The following is a 19,225-nucleotide window of genomic DNA, read 5'->3' as shown; positions in this document are numbered from 1 at the left end:
ATAATGTTCATGTCTACCATTTTCGCGTTGATCTTCTTTCGGTTCATTATGAATCCTTACAGATTAAGGAAGTTACATTTCTAAGTGTGATTTGTGTTCTGAGTACTTTTTTTCTAGTTTGTTTTTATCTTTGTTATGATTCCTTCCCTTTGGCTTTCTTAATTTTTATATATCCTTTAGGCGAGTTTTATAATTTGTTGTCATACTGAAGAAGTTCTTCCCCTCTCCAAAGTGGTAAGAAATTTTTTCTCATATTTTTGCAGTACTCTTCTGGTTTCATATATTACAATTAATTGATTGATCCACCTATTTTTAATTATCCAATAAGAAGAGCATAAGGAAGAAACATCATTCTTTTTCAGAAGTCATCCTAGTTGCTGTATCATCATTATTGAAGAGTTAGTTTTTTATCATTAATAGGAAGTGTCATCATCATAAAACATTATTAAGGAAAGGTTTTAAAGGTTGGGTTTTTTTAAGAGCATCTTTCATTATTAATAAATATGAATTAGATGAGAGAGACAGATCCTGCAAGGAAGACTGAGGTCATCTGAAGGAGGAAAGCCCAGGAGGTGAAGGTCAAGCCTAGGGACATGGGGTCCCGGGTTGTGACAGCTCTTCCAAGTCTTCAGCTCAGTTCCAGATCACAGAACCCCCTTCCTTTGGGTCACTGTGACTCTCTACAGGTCGGACCATTTTTCCTCTTGTTTTCCCGCCAGGGCCCAATGGTGTGAGCTTTGCTTGAAGGCTCTTCCCTCATCACTGTATTTGTTCTGTGCCTCTTTGTGTCTCTTAAGGACTACGAGCTCGTTGAGAACAGGAATTAGGACTTCCTTCTCTAAGTTCTAGAGGCCCAGGTGGTGCTGTTCAATAGAGTAATCACCAGGTCCTTATGGGAATGGAGCATTTAAAACAGCTTCTCTGAATCAAGATGTGTTGCAAGTGAAAAATACGTTCTGAATTTCAAAGACAATATTTAAGAAAAAAAAGTCCAGCAGTATTTTATATTGATTGTTGTTGTTTAGTCACTAAGTCATGTCCAACTGTTTGCGACCCCATGAACTGTAGCCTGCCAGGATCCTCTATCCATGGGATTCTCCAGGCAAGAATACTGGAGTGGGTAGCCACTGCCTTCTCCAGGGGATCAGGGGATCATTCCCTTCTCAGGGGATTTTCCCCACCCAGGGGTGAAACCTGGGTTTCCCATGTGGCAGACAGACTCTTTACCATCTGAGCCACCAGGGAAACTCCTGAGCTTCCCTGTACCCCATTTTCTCCCCTCTTCCTATAGAGCCCCAACCGCCCCCAGGCTTTCCCATGCTGGTGGGGTCTTCTGAGGCTGCAGAGCCCCTCCTCATCCGACTGTGTGGCCCCACACTGCCCCTTGCCCTGTCCATCCCCACACCTCTTCAACACATTTCCCCTTAGGCCAAGCTAGCTTCTCCACTGGGCACAGCAGGCTGCAGGTTAGGGCCCATGATCCCATCAGTGGCCCATGAAAAATTTTTCAGTATATATGTAGAATCTAGAGAAATGGTACAGATGAACCTATTGCAGGGCAGGAGGAGAGACACAGATATAAGGACACACATCTGGACACGGACGGGGGTGGAGGTGGGGGAGGGAGGGATGGGATGAACTGAGAGATTGGGATTGACATACACACACCGCCACGTGTAAAATAAATAACTAGTGGGAACCTGCTGTATAGCACAGGGAATTCAGCTTCATTCTCTGTGACGACCTGGAGGATTGAGGATGTCTAAGAGGGAGGGCTATGTGTATACATATAGCTGATTCATTTCATTGTACAGCAGAAAATAATACAATATTGTAAAGCAATTACACTCCAATTTTTAAAAAAATCTTGAAATCATACAAAACTATTTGCATAGAGTTCAATCTCAGTTATATTCATCTTTATACCTATTGAGTCCGAAATGTAATCTTTAATTATTTTTGTAAGCAAGAAGGGGCCTAGAAAGCCCAAAGGTGCTGACAGCAGACAGAGTCATAATGAGGCCATGAGTGTGCTCCTGCAAGGTTCGTATAAAACCCTGAGCCAACTTGACTGGCCTCACACCCAGCCCTGTTCCCCAGTAGCACCTGAATCTTTCCTATTTGGGGACTTGAAGGTCAATAGTAATTCGCTGTCCTCTGACACTCCAGTGTTGGCTGAGGTTGGTAGGAAGAGTCAACAGGTGGAGGACGAGAGGGCCTCGTATTTAAAGCTTGACTGAAGGATGAAGCTCAGCTTGTGCCCACACCCTTGTGACCCTTGACCTAGATGAGGCCTCCCCTCACAGGACTCCCCCTGCAGCCCAGGGAGGCCAGGGTGGGCCTTGCAGAGGCCCTGCAAGGACAGCTCTGAACACTCAGCAGGAGCCCGGGGGCTGCAGGGCACAAGCCTGGATCCTTTTCCCACCCAATGAGGGAGACTGAGGGGATCCTGACCTGCAGACAGCAGAAGCCTGTCCCCTCTCCACTGTCTTGTCAGGAGACCTGGGACAGGAGCTTGCCCCTTCCTCCTCCTCATCCAGCCAGCTGTCCCTGTTGGGTCCCCTACGTCATCCCTGTGTCTGTACCCAGGTGCCCTGAGAGGAAGCTCGTGGCCATGGCCTGTACCCCCTGGAGCAATGTCAAGTGTGTGGACCAAGAATCAGGTACCCTGGCCCATGAGGAGACTCCCTCTCCCTCCTCAAGCAGTTCACACACACATACACACACTCACACACACACTGTTACAAATAAGCATTATACATAGTGCAAACAAACAAAAAATCAGATTACAGGATCAAACGTTAAGGAACTATCCTCAGGTTTTAAAAGACATTGATGTTTTGTGTATTAACTATAGGTTTTGTTTTGTGAAGCCCAAGAATACTGAACTCTTGCCTGGAAAATCCCATGGACGGAGGAGCCTGGTGGGCTGCAGTCCAGGGGGTCGCTAAGAGTTGGACACAACTGAGCGACTTCACTTCCACTTTTCATTTTCATGCACTGGAGAAGGAAATGGCAACCCACTCCAGTGTTCTTGCCTGGAGAATCCCAGGGACGGGGGAGCCTGGTGCGCTGCCGTCTCTGGGGTCGCAGAGAGTCGGACACGACTGAAGTGACTTAGCAGCAGCAGCAGCAACAGCAGCAAGAATACTGAAGTAGGTAGCCTATCCATTCTCCAGGGGAACCTCCCAACCCAGGAATTGAATCAGACTCTCCTGCATTGCAGGGGAATCTCTACCAGCTGAGCTACCCAGGAAGCCCTACATACGGCAACTTATATCTATAACAGTCTATTTTAAGTTGATAACAAGTGTGATCCCATTCTAAAGCTCATCATTTTTAGTCTCCTACCCCCAGCATTGTACATTTTTGATGTCACTTTTCACATCTTTTCATCTTGAATATCCCTTTGTTAATTATTGTAATCATAGTTATTTTTACTGCTTTTGTCTTTAAGCTTCATATTAGCTTTATAGGTAATCAAACCAGTACTGTTACTAAATATTTACCTTCCAGTGAGATTTATTCTTTCTTATCTGTTCTTGTTATTATTTGATGGCTTTTATTTTCAGCTTAAAAAAATTTTTTTTAACATCTGTTTTAAGGCCAGTTTAGTGATAAACTCCTTTAGCTTTTGTTTGTCTAACCATAACCATAATGTGCTCAGTCATGTCCGACTTTTTGGAGCCCACCAGGCTCCTCTGCCCATGGAATTTTCCAGGCGAGAATACTGGAGTGAGTTGCCATGTCCTCCTCCAGAGGATCTTCCCCACCCAGTAATGGAACCTGCATCTCCTGAGTCTCCTGAATTGGCAGGCGAGTTCTTTAGCACTAGCGCCACCTGTCTGGAAAACTGTTTTGTTTATGAATAATCACTTTGCCATAAAGAGTATTACTAGTTAGACATTTTTTTCCTTTTAGCATTTTGAATATATTGTGCCACTCCCTTCTGACTTGCAATTTTTGTGCTGAAAAGTCTGTTGATAGCCTTATGGGGGTTCCCTTGTATGTAACAAGTTGTTTTTCTCTTGCTGTTTTTAATATTCTCTCCATTATCTTTAACTTTTGACATTTTAATTATAATGTGTCTTAGTAAGGATCTCTTTAAGGCAGCAGCAGCAGCAGCAGCAGCAGTAAGGATCTCTTTAAGGTCCTTATTTGGAACTTTCTGAGCTTCCTGTATCTAGGTGTCTGATTCCTTCCCCACATTAGGTAAGTTTTCAGCCATTATTTAATCACATAAGTTTTCTGCCCCTTTCTAGTTCTCTTTGGAGCCCTATAATGCAGTATTGCCCTATAATGTCCTTTAATGTTGTCCCATAAGGTCCTGAAGCTATCTTCACTGTATTTCATTCTTTTTCCTCTCTGATGTTCTGATTGGGTGAGTTCCACTGCCTTGTCTTTTTTAAAACATTTTTTAAAATATATATTTGTCTATTTATTTGGTTGCATCAGGTCTTAGTTTTGTCACATGGGATCTTTTGTTGCAGTGCATGGACTCTCAAGTTGTGGTGTGTGAGGTCAGCAGTTGCAGCATGGGCTTAGTTGCACCGTGGCATATGGGACCTTAGTTCCCTGACTGGGGATCGAACCTACATCCTCTGCATTGCTTTCTGGTAGCTCAGCTGGTAAAGAATCCACTTGCAGTGCAGGGGACCGCAGTTCAATTCCTGGGTCGGGAAGATCTGCTAGAGAAGGGATAGGCTACCCACTCCAGTAATCTTGGGCTTTCCTGATGGCTCAGCTGGTAAAGGATCCACCTGCAATGTGGGAGACCTGGGTTTGATCCTTGGGTTAAGAGGATCCCCTGGAGAAGGGAACGGCTACCCATTCCAGCATTCTGGCCTGGAGAATTTCATGGACTGTATAGTCCAGTTCAGTTCAGTCACTCAGTCCTGTCCAACTCTTTGCGAACCCATGAACTGCAGCACGCCAGGCCTCCCTATCCATCACCAACTCCCGGAGTTCACTCAAACTCACGTCCATCCTGTCAGTGATGCCATTCAGACATCTCATCCTCTGTCGTCTCCTTCTCCTCCTGCCCCCCATCCCTCCCAGCATCAGAGTCTTTTCCATTGAGTCAACTCTTCGCATGAGGTGGCCAAAGTATTGGAGATTCAGCTTTAGCATCAGTCCTTCCAAAGAATACCCAGGACTGATCTCCTTTAGAATGGACTGGTTGGATCTCCTTGCAGCCCAAGGGACTTTCAAGAGTCTTCTCCAACACCACAGTTCAAAAGCATCAATTCTTCGGCGCTCAGCTTTCTTCACAGTCCAACTCTCACATCCATACATGACCACTGGAAAAACCATAGCCTTGACTAGACGGACTTTGTTGGCAAAGTAATGTCTCTGCTTTTGAATATGCTATCTAGATTGGTCATAACTTTCCTTCCAAGGAGTAAGCATCTTTTAATTTCATGGCTGCAATCACCATCTGCAGTGATTTTGGGAGCCCCCAAAATAAAGTCTGACACTGCTTCCCCATCTATTTCCCAAGAAGTGATGGGACCAGATGCCATGATATTATTTTTCTGAATGTTGAGCTTTAAGCCAACTTTTTCACTCTCCTCTTTCACTTTCATCAAGAGGCTTCTTAGCTCGTCTTCACTTTCTGCCATAAAGGTGGTGTCATCTGCATATCTGAGGTTTATTGATATTCTCCCGGCAATCTTGATTCCAGGTTGTGCTTCTCCAGTCCAACGTTTCTCATGATGTATCTGCATAGAAGTTAAATAAGCAGGGTGACAATACACAGCCTTGACATACTCCTTTTCCTGTTTGGAACCAGTCTGTTTTTCCATGTCCAGTTCTAACTGTTGCTTCCGGACCTGCATACAGGTTTCTCAAGAGGCAGGTCAGGTGTCTGGTATTCCATCTCTTTCAGAGTTTTCCACAGTTTATTGTGATCCACACAGTCCATGGGGTCGCAAATAGTCCAACAGGACTGAGCGACTTTCACTTTCACTTTCCCTGCATTGTAAGCTGGAGTCTTAACCACTGGACCACCAGGGAAGTTTCCACTGCTTTGTCTTTGAGATGACTGATCCTTTCTTACTTTACCTAGTCTGCTGCTGAACCCTTCTATTGTTTGTCAGTTCAGTTATTGTATGTTCAGCTCTGTGGGTTCTATTTGACAGTTTCTTATATTTTCCATCTCTTGTTGAAGTTCTCACTGTGTTCATCCATTCTTCTCCCCAGTTCAGCAAGCTTCTTTATGACCATTACTTTGAATCCTTTATCAACTAAATTATTTATCTCCATTTCATTAAGGCTTCTTTCTAAGGCTTTCTATTTAGTCACTTGGAACAGGTTTCTCTGTTTCTTCATTTTGCTTAACTCTCTGTGTTTGTTTCTATACAGTAGATGAAACAACCACCTCTCTCCCAGTCTTGAAGGATTGGCCTTGTGTAGGAAATGAATTTTTTATTCAGCCTTCTCTTAGTCATCTCTCAATCTCTTGGGATTGTTGAAGCAGCCTACTGTATTTTTTAAGGTTCCAGTAGTTGAGGCATGTGCCAAGACCTGTCCTATTGCAAAGGAGCAAGGACCATGGTCGCTGCCCCTCCCCCAGCTACTCCTCTGCCTGCTCTTGTCTATGGAAAAACTTCAGTCCAAAAATAAGTTTCATCAAAGAAGTGAGAAAATTTGCAGAAACAGGAAAAATGTCAAAGGAGACCAAACAATAATAATTATCATTAAGCTTAGTCAAGGATCTTAGTTCTTTCTCAAAGGGACTATAGATAAATATTCTGAGCCATATTCCTGTACGAAGGCTGTCATTTTTTAAAATTAATTTAATTGGAGGCTAATTACAGATATTGTAGTGGTTTTCCAATACATGACATGAATCAGCCATGGTGTACATGTGTTCCTCATCCTGAACCCCCTCCCACCTCCTTCCCATCCATCTCTCAAGGGTCATCACCGTGCCAACCAGGCCTGAGCACCCTGCTCATGCATATACCTAGACTGACGATCTAGTTACACTATAGATAATATAATTTTCAAGTATTCTCGTCGATAATCATTCCCACCACTCATCTTCTCCAACAGAGTCCAAAGTCTGGTTCTTATATCTGTGTCTCCTTTTGCTGTTCACATACAGGGTTGATCATTACAATCTTTCTAAATTTCCATATATATTTTGTGTTGTATACTGTATTGCCAGTGTTTTTCTTTCTGAGCTGGCCTTCACGCGTATAATAGTGCTCACATTCAGCCACTATTACAAGTTGATTCAACACACTCAATTAGATTGTGATTCTACAAATTGCACTTTTTCTCTTCAATAGAGTTTCTCTTAGATGAATAGTTCTCATTTGGAGCATTCATGGAATGTACACCACGACTTTCATTTGAATCCTATTTCAAAATCCTCCGATAACGTGCATGGAACATTCTGCCGTTTACTTCGTCTACCAGTTAGAATACTTTGTAAGATCCATTGCTGCCTACTGATACACTTTCGAGATAAACACTATTAATGTCTCTATATCCCACTTAACTGTATTCCTTGAGTGTGATTAGTCCCAGCTGGTTGGGCTATGTCGCCATGTGCGATAGAATGGCAGTCATGATTTCCAAGCCTGTTTTAACGCAATCTTCACACTCACCTGTTCTTCACATAGATGAGTTGCCACCATTAGTTTAACTTTTTTGCATAACCTCCCCCAAGCAGTAAGTACAGCGTTCCCTTTTCTCACACCGACTCTTCCAGCATATGTTTGTGGACTTTTTAAGATAAGGCAAGCCCATTTGATCCGGAATGTGAGATGGTAACCTCATTGATGGTTTTGATTTAGCATCGTTCTCAAGATAATGAAGTGAAATGGTGGTGCAGTATCTTCATCGCTTGACCCTGTCTACGAGTACCACTATAGTGGGGAGAAGTTAAACTACATGCTGAACCAGACTTGTACGCCAGGCTATGAGGTTCACACAATTCCAACCAGAAACTGCCTCAGTAGAATGGAACATGGACCTGGAACTCTACCTTAAACAATCAAGATGATGCTGCAGTCTGATCGATTTCTGAACGGGACCTACGTAGCGCAAGTTTGAGCTGTATGACTATCACCTGTCTGGTCACATCTGCACTGCACGTGATATGGGTCTCCACTCTCTCACTTCTTGTCTTGTGTAAGATAAGCTCTTGGTCCCTACAGATGTCTGCGCCTTTGATTGAGGTGTGCTGTGAGGATTCTCGGCACTATCTGGATAGATTTCCAACCAACTCTTCGAATTTGTCACACCAACTAGTCGTCCGCATTTTCTGAAATAGTAAAGCAAACCTTCACGTGCGCACCAACCTGGCTGGCTATTGCATGTTTGGCAGAGTAGTCAGCACTAGACTCTCGACTACACATCAATCTTCTCAGTAAAACTAGCTAGTGCCCAATAATGGCGACATTGACTTGAGGCTTCTGAGTAGTTCTTTATGTTATTTAGTGTTGACTGATTTAAGTACAGCCCAATATATTAGCAACAAAGCACATAAGTTTGTCTATTTCAGCTTGCCAGATATATACATTCCCAATGACATAGCACAAAGCATAGTTGTCATCTAATCATCGTAACCTATTTGATAGTGAATAGCTTAATTTGAACATCAATATCAGATTAAAAGGGACCACTTTTCACAATTACAACATTAATCAGTGGGTTGAGATGTTAATCTTATTCTCAGATGTTATGCAAACTATGCTCCTTGAAGATATTCAAAATACAAATCAAAAAAAAAAATAAAATCACAGATCGTCAAGTGTGAGGTATACACCAGTTATAATAAAATGAAGAACAAAAGTATCATGCTATCATCTCAATGGGTACAAAAAAGCATTGACAAAATTCAATATTGATTTACGATTACAAACTCTCAACCAAGCAGAATAGAGGAATAGCACCTCAACATATAAAACCCTTGTGTACAAGGCCACAGCAAACACACCATTCCATAGTGAAAGCTGAAATTATTCTCCTCTAAGATCAGGAACAAGATACAGACACTCACTTTTGTCATCTTTTGTAACATAGTATTGGAAGTCCCAGCCAGGAGGATTAGGTAAGAAAAGAAATAAAAAGCATTCCAACTCGGAAAGAGGAATAAAAGTGTCCCATTTTGCGTGAACATGATATTATGTATAGAAAATGCTAAACATCCATTTAAAAAACCTCTTAAGACTAATAAATGAAGCCAGTATAGCTACTAGGATATAAAAATCATAATGAAAACTATGCGTCATTCTTACTGAATAACAAACCAGCAGAAAGAGAATAAGGAAAAACAATCTAATTACAATTGCCATCTCAAAAAAATTTAACATTCCTACGAATTAATTGAATAAAATTTAGCAAGGAGGTTCAAGATTGTTACATTGAAAACGCAACAAATAAATGGAAAAACAGTCCATCGTTAATGGATTTGAATAATTCAATATTTTTCCCAATTCCATATACCCATAGAAATCTAGAGTTCCAATGAATTTTTTATCCAATATTTCCAATGCATTTACAGAAATAGGGAAAATTAAAATTCGACAAATGGAGACAAAGTATAAGGAAAAAAAAAAGCTTGTTAAGCTTGAAACATGCGATCTTAATACTAAGTTTTCACTACTTGTCACATGGTACCTGGTGTCAGACTGAACATCCGGAACGACTGTCTGCTACGAGCTACAAGCGCCTTCAATTGCACACATGGGTCCTGAAGGCCGCACTAGCTGTAGACCATCTACGAGAAGCCAGTGACTCAGGTGCCGTCTCGGGAATCGGTTCTGTCACTCAATTGCTCTACGAATTTTCGAGCTCCATTTAACATGCAAGTGAAAGTGTTAGTCGCTCAGTGTGTGACCAAACTTTTCGACCCATGACGTGTAGCCAGCTCAGGCTCCTCTGTCCATGAATTTTCCAGCAAGAATAATGGATGGTGGTACCCATTTCCCTTCTCCAAGATCTTCCAACCCAGGGGGACCAATCTGGGGTCTCCCCCACTGCAGGCAGATCTTTACCCATCTGAGTCACCAGGGAAGCTCTGTTATTGGAAAGGGAGAGGTCTTAACCACTGGAACACCAGGAAGTCCCTTAATGAAGGATTTTTGCATGTATATTTATAACAGTATGTTGATCAGATATTTTTTTTTTTTTTTTGGTAATGTCATTGTAAGTTTTGATACCAGGTTTGCGCTTTATAAAACCTGAAAACTGTTGCCTTCATATTTTCTTGAAAGAATTTGTATAAGACTGATATTATTTTTTTATGAATATTTATAGAATCCTTAATGAAACTACATGGCCTCAGTCTTTCATTGCTGTAAGATTTTAAGTGATGAATTCTTAATCCATAAAAGATTAGGATAATCAAGATTTTCTTTTCATCTTGTGTCTGTTTTTGCTAAGTGATATTTTCAAGAATTTGTCCATTTATTCAAGTTGTCCAAATTTATCAGCATTAAATTATTCCATAAGTTCCCTTTGCCTTTCTATGGCGCAGAGTTGTTAAATATCTTATCTTAATTGTTGATATTGGGGTATTTTTTGTTTTGGCGCCCTTTTTTTTTAAAATTTGGTTTGTAATGTTGTTAAATCATTTCAGAGAATCAACACTTGGTTGTCAATTCCTTTCATTATTTGTATTCTATTTCATGATTTTTTTTAAAACTTTATCACAATTTGTATTTAGTCTTGCAAAATATCGAAATGAATCCGCCCAGGTATACCTGTGTTCCCATCCTGAACCCTCCTCCCTCCTCCCTCCCATACCCTTCTGCTGATCGTCCCAGTGCCACCAGCCCCAAGCATCCAGTTTCGTGCACGAACCTGACTGGCGATGTTTCTATACATGACATTATACATTGTTTCAAATGCATTCTCCCAAATTCCCCACCCTCTCCCTCTCCCACAGAGTCCATATAAGACTGATCTATACATCAGTTCTTCTTGACGTCTCGTACACAGTGGTTATGTTACCATCTTTCTAAATTCCAATATATGCGTTAGTATACTGTATTGTGCTGTTTTTTTTCTGGCTTACGTCTCACTCTGTATAATAGGTTCCAGTCATCCACCTCATTAGAACTGATTTCAAATGTATTTCTTTTTAATGGGGCAGATTATATATTGCCTGTTATATGATTCTACTGCATGGACCCTTCAATTATTTTTTCCCTTATTTTTGAGTTCACAATCTTGCACTATTTATTGGTGATTTAAAAATGTGAATCTTCAGGATCGCTTTTTTTCCTTTAATTTAAAAAAAATTGTACTCCCCTTTCTCCCCAAACCCCTATTCTTTTAATGAACATCTCTAATTGGAAGAGTTCCCAGGTGGCACCAGTGGTTAAAGAACCCACCTGCCAATGCAGAGACTTAAAGAGATGTGGGTTCAATTCTCTTGGTCGGAAAGATTCCTTGGGGGGGGCACGACAAACCCACTCCATTCTTGCCTGGAGAATCCCTTGGATAGAGGAGCATGCAGGCAAGCTACAGTCCATAGGGTGTCAAAGGAATGACTTAGCATGCACTCACATCTTTAATTTGAGAAAGTGATGGCACAACACTCCAGTACTCCTCGCCTGGGAGAATCCCATGGCGAAGGAGCCTGGTAGCCTCATCGATGTGGTCACTAAGACTGATGCGCTTCACGCTTTCACTTTCACTTTCATGCACTGGAAATGGAAAATGCAACCCGAGCTCAGTAGTTCTTGCCCTGGAGAACTCCCAGGATGGGGGAGCCTGGTGGGCTGCGCATCTATGGTCGCACATTAGTCGGACACGACTGAAGTTTGATCTTGAGCAGCAGCCAGCAGTAGCACATTTAATTGAAACTGCATTTAAAGTATCGTTAGCCTTTTTCACAAGTTTCCATTTAGTAACATGTCATTACTTTTGTTTGAAATTCAAAAAAATTATTCTGTTGATTTCATCTAAGAACCATAATGATTTGAAGGTGATGTTGCTTAATATTCAAGATTTTGGAAGTCTTTTTCTAGAGATCATTCTTGACTAGCAAGTAATTTCATTAAAGTCAGAGAACAGGATCTTATATTCATTGCTTTTAAACTTATTTTAGACTTTTAATTGTCTAGAATGGTCTATGCAGGAAGTACCAATTCATCAAAAAAAGAATGAGACTTCATTAGATGTTGCAAGCATGCTCTCTGATGTCAATAAATCAAAGAGGTTGATTTGTCTTCTTCTTCTTTTTTTTTTAATTTGGTCTTCTGTGCAGCTTCGAGGATGAGTTCCTCAAAACCAGTGAAACCTGTTGTCCCTCCATAAACAGCAGGTTCCTAACCACTGACGGTCAGGGAATTCCCATTATGGGTTGATAGCGTACTTCTGTGTGTTTAGTGGCTAAGTTGTGAGGAGACTCTGCAACCATGGACTATAGCCTGCCAGGCTCCTCTTAGGGATATCCAGCAAGCATGCTGATGGGTGCCATTTCCTCCTCCAGCAGGATCTTTCCCCAGCCTAGGGATCTAACCTGTGTTCCTCATGGCAGACAGATTCTTTACCCACTGAAACACTGGGAAGCCCGATAATGTTACTACCCTTTATTTCATTTCATAAAGGGTGATATGATAGTCCTTTGATTTCATCCAATTTTTGCTTTATGTATTTTTAAAGCTCTTTTATTAGGCACAATATCTTTATGTTAAAATGTCTTCTGATGAATTACACTTTAACACTACAATGTACATTTAAAAAATCTTTGGTAACATCAGATGAAAACTTGAAAATAGTCTTCTATGGACCTGGCAACTCCTTCAGCATTGATATTCATTAATCCTGTTCTCGTCCCCAGCTTGCCGGTTCACAATTTCCCCACCACCCCAGATCAATACCCCCATTCCCCTTCAGAGCCAGGACAAAATACTAACCATTAGTCAGGCATCTTAGAAACCCACACACCCACGCATTCAGGGGAGTCCTGTCTGCGCCGTGGCTGAGTAGCCCGTCAGGGGCTGTGGGGCACCAGGACAGGCGAGGTCCTTCCTTTCCTCAGGGCAAGTTTGGCACAGAACCTGAGGCAGAGACAGCGATTCCTGTAAAGTCACCAAGTGAAACCTGGAAGGGCTGCAAGCAGATGCTGACAAGACTCCCAGTGGCAGGAACCATGTGTGACATGGAGGGAAAAGTCCACAGTGCCAGGATCACAGACAAGACGAAGTAAAGTAAGGGAGTCGGGGGGTGGGGCTGGATGGACGAGAAGAGCTTCCTGCGTGTGTAATCTCCATTGCATGCTGTTTGAGGACAACACTGGGATGCACCGGGTGACGGTGGAGATGTGGACTTTGCCACTCACAGACTTGTGGTGTGTGGTGTTGTGAGAGGGTGAGTTGGGGCTGTTAGAGAGAGATAAACAGAGAGAGACAGGAGGCTGCGGTGAGCAGCAGGCATGGGACCAAAAGAGAGAGGAAACGACGGGGAACTTCCCTGGGTTCCAGTGCGTTAGGATGCCGCACTTCACTGAAGGGGTCAAGGTTGGGATCCTAGGTTGGGAACCTTGATTCCTGCCAGCTTTGACGCCTGCCATTAAAGAAAGAAAGGAACTGAGAACGGAGGATGGTTTGGAAGTGTCTTCAGTTCGGCTAGCAATTTGCTCCACCCCGCTACCAAGCTGGTGAGTTCAAGATGAGTCCGGACTGGGATTTCCTTCGTGCTTTTAGCACTTACACCCCGAAGTGATTGCAATACTGTTAGCTGGTTTGCAGAGTCTAGTTGGACCTTGCTGCGTGGCCCCATTGTGATTCCGGAGCTGATTGTAACGTTTGGGTCTAGTTTGATTTTCCACTCTCCCTTGATAGGTTCACCCAAAACAACACTACTCTTTCCTCCCTTGGGACAAATGTCCTAAAAGCTGCCCGTTTCTTTTTGTTTGTTTGTTTTTGTTTTTTAACAAAAGATCTTAAAATTCTATAGTGCTTTACAATTTTTCAGCGATTCACACCCACAGGATTCAATAATCTCAACAATAACTCTTCTTTCCCCTCATCCCTATTCTTGCCTCCCTGCCTTCCCTTTCTCACTGGTACCACCAGGTTCTCTGTATCCCTGAGTCTGTTCTTTTTTGTGTTGTTCTCACTAGTTTGTTTGAATTTTTTATTCACGTGTAATGTATAGTTAAACGTGTAGTAACATCATACAGGGTTTCTCTTTTACTCTAAACCTCATCAAGCTAGACAAGCCATAGCCTCAGACATGTTCTCAAGGGTCTTCTTGTGCTCTAGACTGTTTCTTCATAGTTTGTGTGGCTGTGGGTATTGTTTTTACAAAGGTAAAAAAGACAGCTAGGTTAACAGTAGACCCTTCCGCCTGGAGTTCAGGGCAGCCATTAAATAGTTTTTTCAGATGCATGCCACACCTGTTCAGACTCAAAACAGAAATTCAAAATAACATCTTCCGACCCTTTCCTCCTAAACTAGAACAGAGCCCCTGAGCTAGCCGCCTGATTACTGGGATTTACCCTGTAACCCTGTGGCGTTGTTGCGGAGAAGTAGAAAGGAATTTGGCCAAAATGACCTACAGCCAAGCCGAGAAGGGGTGCTGAATGCAAGGAGGGTGGAAAGCTATTTTCTGTAAAAATCGAGGGGAAGAATAAGATGCGATTTGAGCATATTCTTAGGAATCTCAACAAAAAAGGAGGGGAGGGAAAGGAAGAAGGAGACGGGGGGGAGGAGCGGGAAGGAAGGGGAGCAGAGAGGCTTGCCAAAGGAGTTTCCATTCTTTTTCCTTTGGAAATTTACTTCTGGGACAGCCGACAACCTACGACCGGAACGGAGAACACGGGCTCTTCTCCCTCTGGCCCGGGTCGGTCCTGCCAGGCCTGAACCTGCTCCTTCCCCCCATTTAGCCCGTAGATCTCGCTTCGGACTTGCCCCGCCGCAGCTGACCCGGGCATGCACCGCCGCCGGGTCTTTTCCGCGCCATTATACCGCCACCCGCGCGCCTTCCGGAGTGTACCCGCGTGGTACTCACCCACAACACGACACCCATACCGAAGACGAGGTACCGAACCGAAGTTTGGGGCCACCGGCGATTCGAGGAGGTCAGTGCCCTCCATCCCCGCTGCCGCTTGCGTCGGGGCAGCGTTCGCTGTCGAGTTCCCTGCAGGTTGATGTAGGCCGGTCATGAGGAATCTTCACGGTCGTCAGTGGAACTTGGAAAGCCGGCTCTGATGACCAGACTCGGAAGCTCTTCTGTATACCTCGCTCCCGCGCACTGTACTCACGCTTTTCAGAGAAAGCAAGCGGGGTGCCCCGCCTTGTCTTACTCAGGATATTGCTCAATCAGTGCCGGAAAAATAAGAATTCTCCGTCTTCTCTCTCTAGACTGCGAGTTGAAGCGCAGCCTGCTTGCGTGCTCAGTCGTCAGTCGTGTTCCACTTCTTGCTGAACCCCCATGGACTTGCGGCCCACCAGCCTTCTCTGTCCCATGGCTTTCCTTAGACAAGAATAACTGGAGTAGGTTGCCCATTTCCTCTCCAGGGATCTTCCCCATCCAGGGATGAACTCTCCTCTCCTGCATTCTCTTGCACGGCAGACGGATTTCTTTACCAGGAGCCACCTGGAAAGCCGAAGCAGGCAGAGTTTTGGCAATTAAAGGTTCTTCTAACCAGATTCCTTCTCAGGGGCAACGACCCTCTGGCTACCTCTGGTCTCTGAACTACCGCTTCTACTGGCTCTTTCAGCTCTGCTCCTCCCATGCTCATTGACAGTGTGGGTCAGGGAGGGGTATCACTGCCTCCAGAGTCACGTGGCAGCTCTGTGCCAGGGGAAAGTGTTGAATCAGAGGTTTGCTCTTAGCATCTAGTAGCCCAGTTTGCCTGACTGGAGCAGATATCAGTGGAATAGGTGGGTGGACAGAATGAAGGTCACAGGACTCCATCGGTGGGTCTGAATTCAGTCACAAATAGTCTTCGATCTCCTATCCATCACTACCTGTGCCTGCAAGTTAATGCCAGGGTCCAATACGTCTGACTTTCACACGGGACACTTAATAACTCCTCTCGACCTACTTGCTGCTCTTGCAGTCAGGGCAAGCTAGAGAATCCACTCCATTCAGCCTTTTCTTGGAGACTTTTCTTCCCTGTAGAGTCTTTCAAGCCTTGGGAACAGAAACTGCTGGGAGGCTAATGCCATAGGAAACCAACGGGCGGAGGAGGAGGTCCCACGTAGGGTCAGGGCGCGTGCCACACACACTCATATAGCGCGCTCTGCTGGACTTTAGGTTGTGGAGTCCAGTATGGTGAGCGGCTCAATTTGTAGGTCCTACAAGGCTAGGGCGACTGTGAGCTGGGATGGGCAGGGGAGACACGAACGGGAGCCTCCAGCTCCACCCTTTTGTGTATCAGTTCTGTGAGGGCCGGTGTGGTAGGAATTTGAAAATTCTTTTCCTCCATATGTTTTATCCAGCGGGTTCCAATATCATTTATTGAAACACTTCTTTTTCCATTGAATAATTTACTGCCTTTGTTGAAATTCAATTGCCATCTATATGTTCATTTCTGACTCTATATTGTGGTTCCATGGAATCTATCATTTTCTCTCGGTGCCAATACCACGTTGCCTTGATTGTGTGACGTTGTGCTAGTCCTTGTTCCACTCTTAGCGACCCCCATGACTAGGAGTCCGCCAGGACTCCTTCTGGCTGTGGAATTTCCCAGGCAAGAAGAATACGGGAGTGGTGCCATTTCCTCCTCTAGCAGGTTTTCTGACCAGGGATGGAACCCCGTCTCCTGCTGTCCTGCCACTGGCAGGCAGATTTCTTCACAGGCAAGCCGCTGGGAGCCTGTTGCCTGATTACCATAGCTTCTATAGTGAGGTAATCAGTATAGTTAAGTCCTCCATTTCTCTTTTTCCTCTGAAATTGTTTGCGAATTTCAATATAAGTTTAATAAATATTTATTTAAAAAAGTCCTGCCTGCTGGGATTTTAATCGATATTGCATTGAAAGTGGATGATTGACAAGAATTGACAATTTTAACAATATTGAGTCTTGCAATTCATGAGATGTTTTAATATTAGACCTTCTTATTAATCTTTGACAACATTTTGTAAGCTTTCTGTGTACAGATTGTATACATTTTTGTAATGCATTCCCAAAATGTTTTTGATCTGTTACTTTCAGTGCAATGGTTGAGATTATTGTTTCTTTCAGTCCATGGTTCCCAAGAGGGACGTGACTGACTGGCATGTTGTAGAACAGGCTATAATTTCAGCTTGCTTTTTTTCCAGTTTTGAGAATCTCAGCCTATATATATGACATGTTTATTCTAGTTACATTCATTGTTGTGGTTTATTCAGAATAATGATTTCCACATTTCTCATTTGCCCTTTGTTTTAAAAATATTTTCACTGGGATTAAATGAGTAATGAGTTCAACAGGTTCTTTCACCACTTTGAATTCTTAGATCCATTGTAAGTCAGGTCATTCATTTGTCTTTTGATGGCAAAAAAAAAATTTTTTATGCACAAAAATTTTCTCTTTGTTTACTATGATGTGCCCAGGTGGTGTTCTTTATATTTATCTTTCTTTGGGGACTTTCTAGCTTTTTCGAATTTGTAAATTGGTGTTTTTGTATACATTTGAGAAAATTACAAGCCATTTTTTTCTCATTTGTTAGTTATTTCTTTCAGTCTTCAATTCCAAACATATATTCCATCGTCGTTGTCCCTTTAAAGGTCACAAGATTCTGTTCCCTGTTTTCTTTCAGTTTTTTAACCTCTGCTCTTCAGATTGAATGCTCTTAGATCTATCAAATCTTCTCTTCAAGTTTACTCATTTGTCTTCTCAGTGTTCAAGTCTGTTAATAACATTCAAGTGATTTTTAATTTCAGTAATGGGATTTTCCAGTTCTAAAATTTCCTTTTGGTTCTTGTTTTATAGTTATCACTTCTATGCTGAACATATCCTAACTCTTGTTTATTTCTTAATAATTTCTACAGACCAAACATATATTTTAAAGCTCCCCAAAAGAGATTCTATTTATGACTTAAGGTGAGAAACAGTAAAAGATTAAACTTACCTGGAAGGAATAGATATGTATGGGAAGTAGCAATAGCAGAAAATGTAAAATCCCTCTGTCCCTGGGATTCTCCGAACAAAACATACTGGGTGGGTTGTCATTTCCTTCTGTAGGGATCTTCCCAACCCAGGGATTGAACCTGGGTCTCCTGCATTGCAGGCAGTTATTCTTTACTGTCTGAACCACCAGGAAATCGACAGAGAAGGTATTATACTTTATTGACAAAGAAGTCAAAGGGAAACCCAAAGACAACAGAGAATTTAGATAAACAAGCACACAACGGGGAATTTTAGTCTCTGTGACAGCAACTGCTACAGTAAACACCTTCTCCTATGCTACTCTAATCCCCCACTTCAGCTGTCCAACTACTGTGCAACCCCCTAGATGGCACAAAAATAAAAACCTCGCCCTAAAAACACCTACTTAGCTCAGTTCCTTTACCAGTTAATATGTCTAAACTTTAAGCACAAATTATGATGGCATCCTAAAGACCAAACCCAAAAAACACTTCATTGGTTTTAAGGACAGAGCCAGCAGCCAGAATGAGAACACAGATATGGTGGAGATGTTGGAATTATCACATCGGAATTTTAAAACACTAGAATATTATGCTAATGCATTTCTAATAGAAAGTGGGCAACATACAAGAACAGACAGGAATGGAAGCAGGGAGATGGACTACTTCAAGAAAAAAATTAAAAAGAAATTCTTAGAACAAAAGCCCACAATGTAACAGAAATAAAGGATGCTTTCATGCCGCTTCATGAATAGAATCAGCGAAGGAGAAAAGGCATCAGTGAGCTTGAATCAATGTCAACGGAACTTAGAAACCTAATACAAAGGGGATAAACAAAAGAGTTAACAGAAGGGCAGAACCGAATGATTCAAGAAAGTGGGGTGGGACATTTAAAAAGAAGCTAACAAAACATAAGCGGGAATACCAGAAAGAAGGGAGAAAAGAGAAGAAAAAGAGTTTCGAGGGAATAATGACTTCCAAATTTTCAAAATAAAATGACAGACATCAACCACATATGTGTAGGAAACAAGCAGAACACCAAGCAGGAAAAAATATTTTTAAAAAATTTATGCATAGGCAATCTCATACCCAAGCTACAAAATACCAAGAAAAAAAAAAGGAATCTTAAAAAGAGCCTTAGGCCAAGAGGAGGGATATATTGCTTATTAATATAGAGATAA

Source organism: Bos taurus, chromosome 8, assembly GCF_002263795.3.
Source record: "Bos taurus isolate L1 Dominette 01449 registration number 42190680 breed Hereford chromosome 8, ARS-UCD2.0, whole genome shotgun sequence".
NCBI classification, from domain to species: Eukaryota; Metazoa; Chordata; class Mammalia; order Artiodactyla; family Bovidae; genus Bos; species Bos taurus.
The sequence above is the reverse complement of the archived record's forward strand: the minus strand, read 5'-3'. Positions refer to the sequence as shown.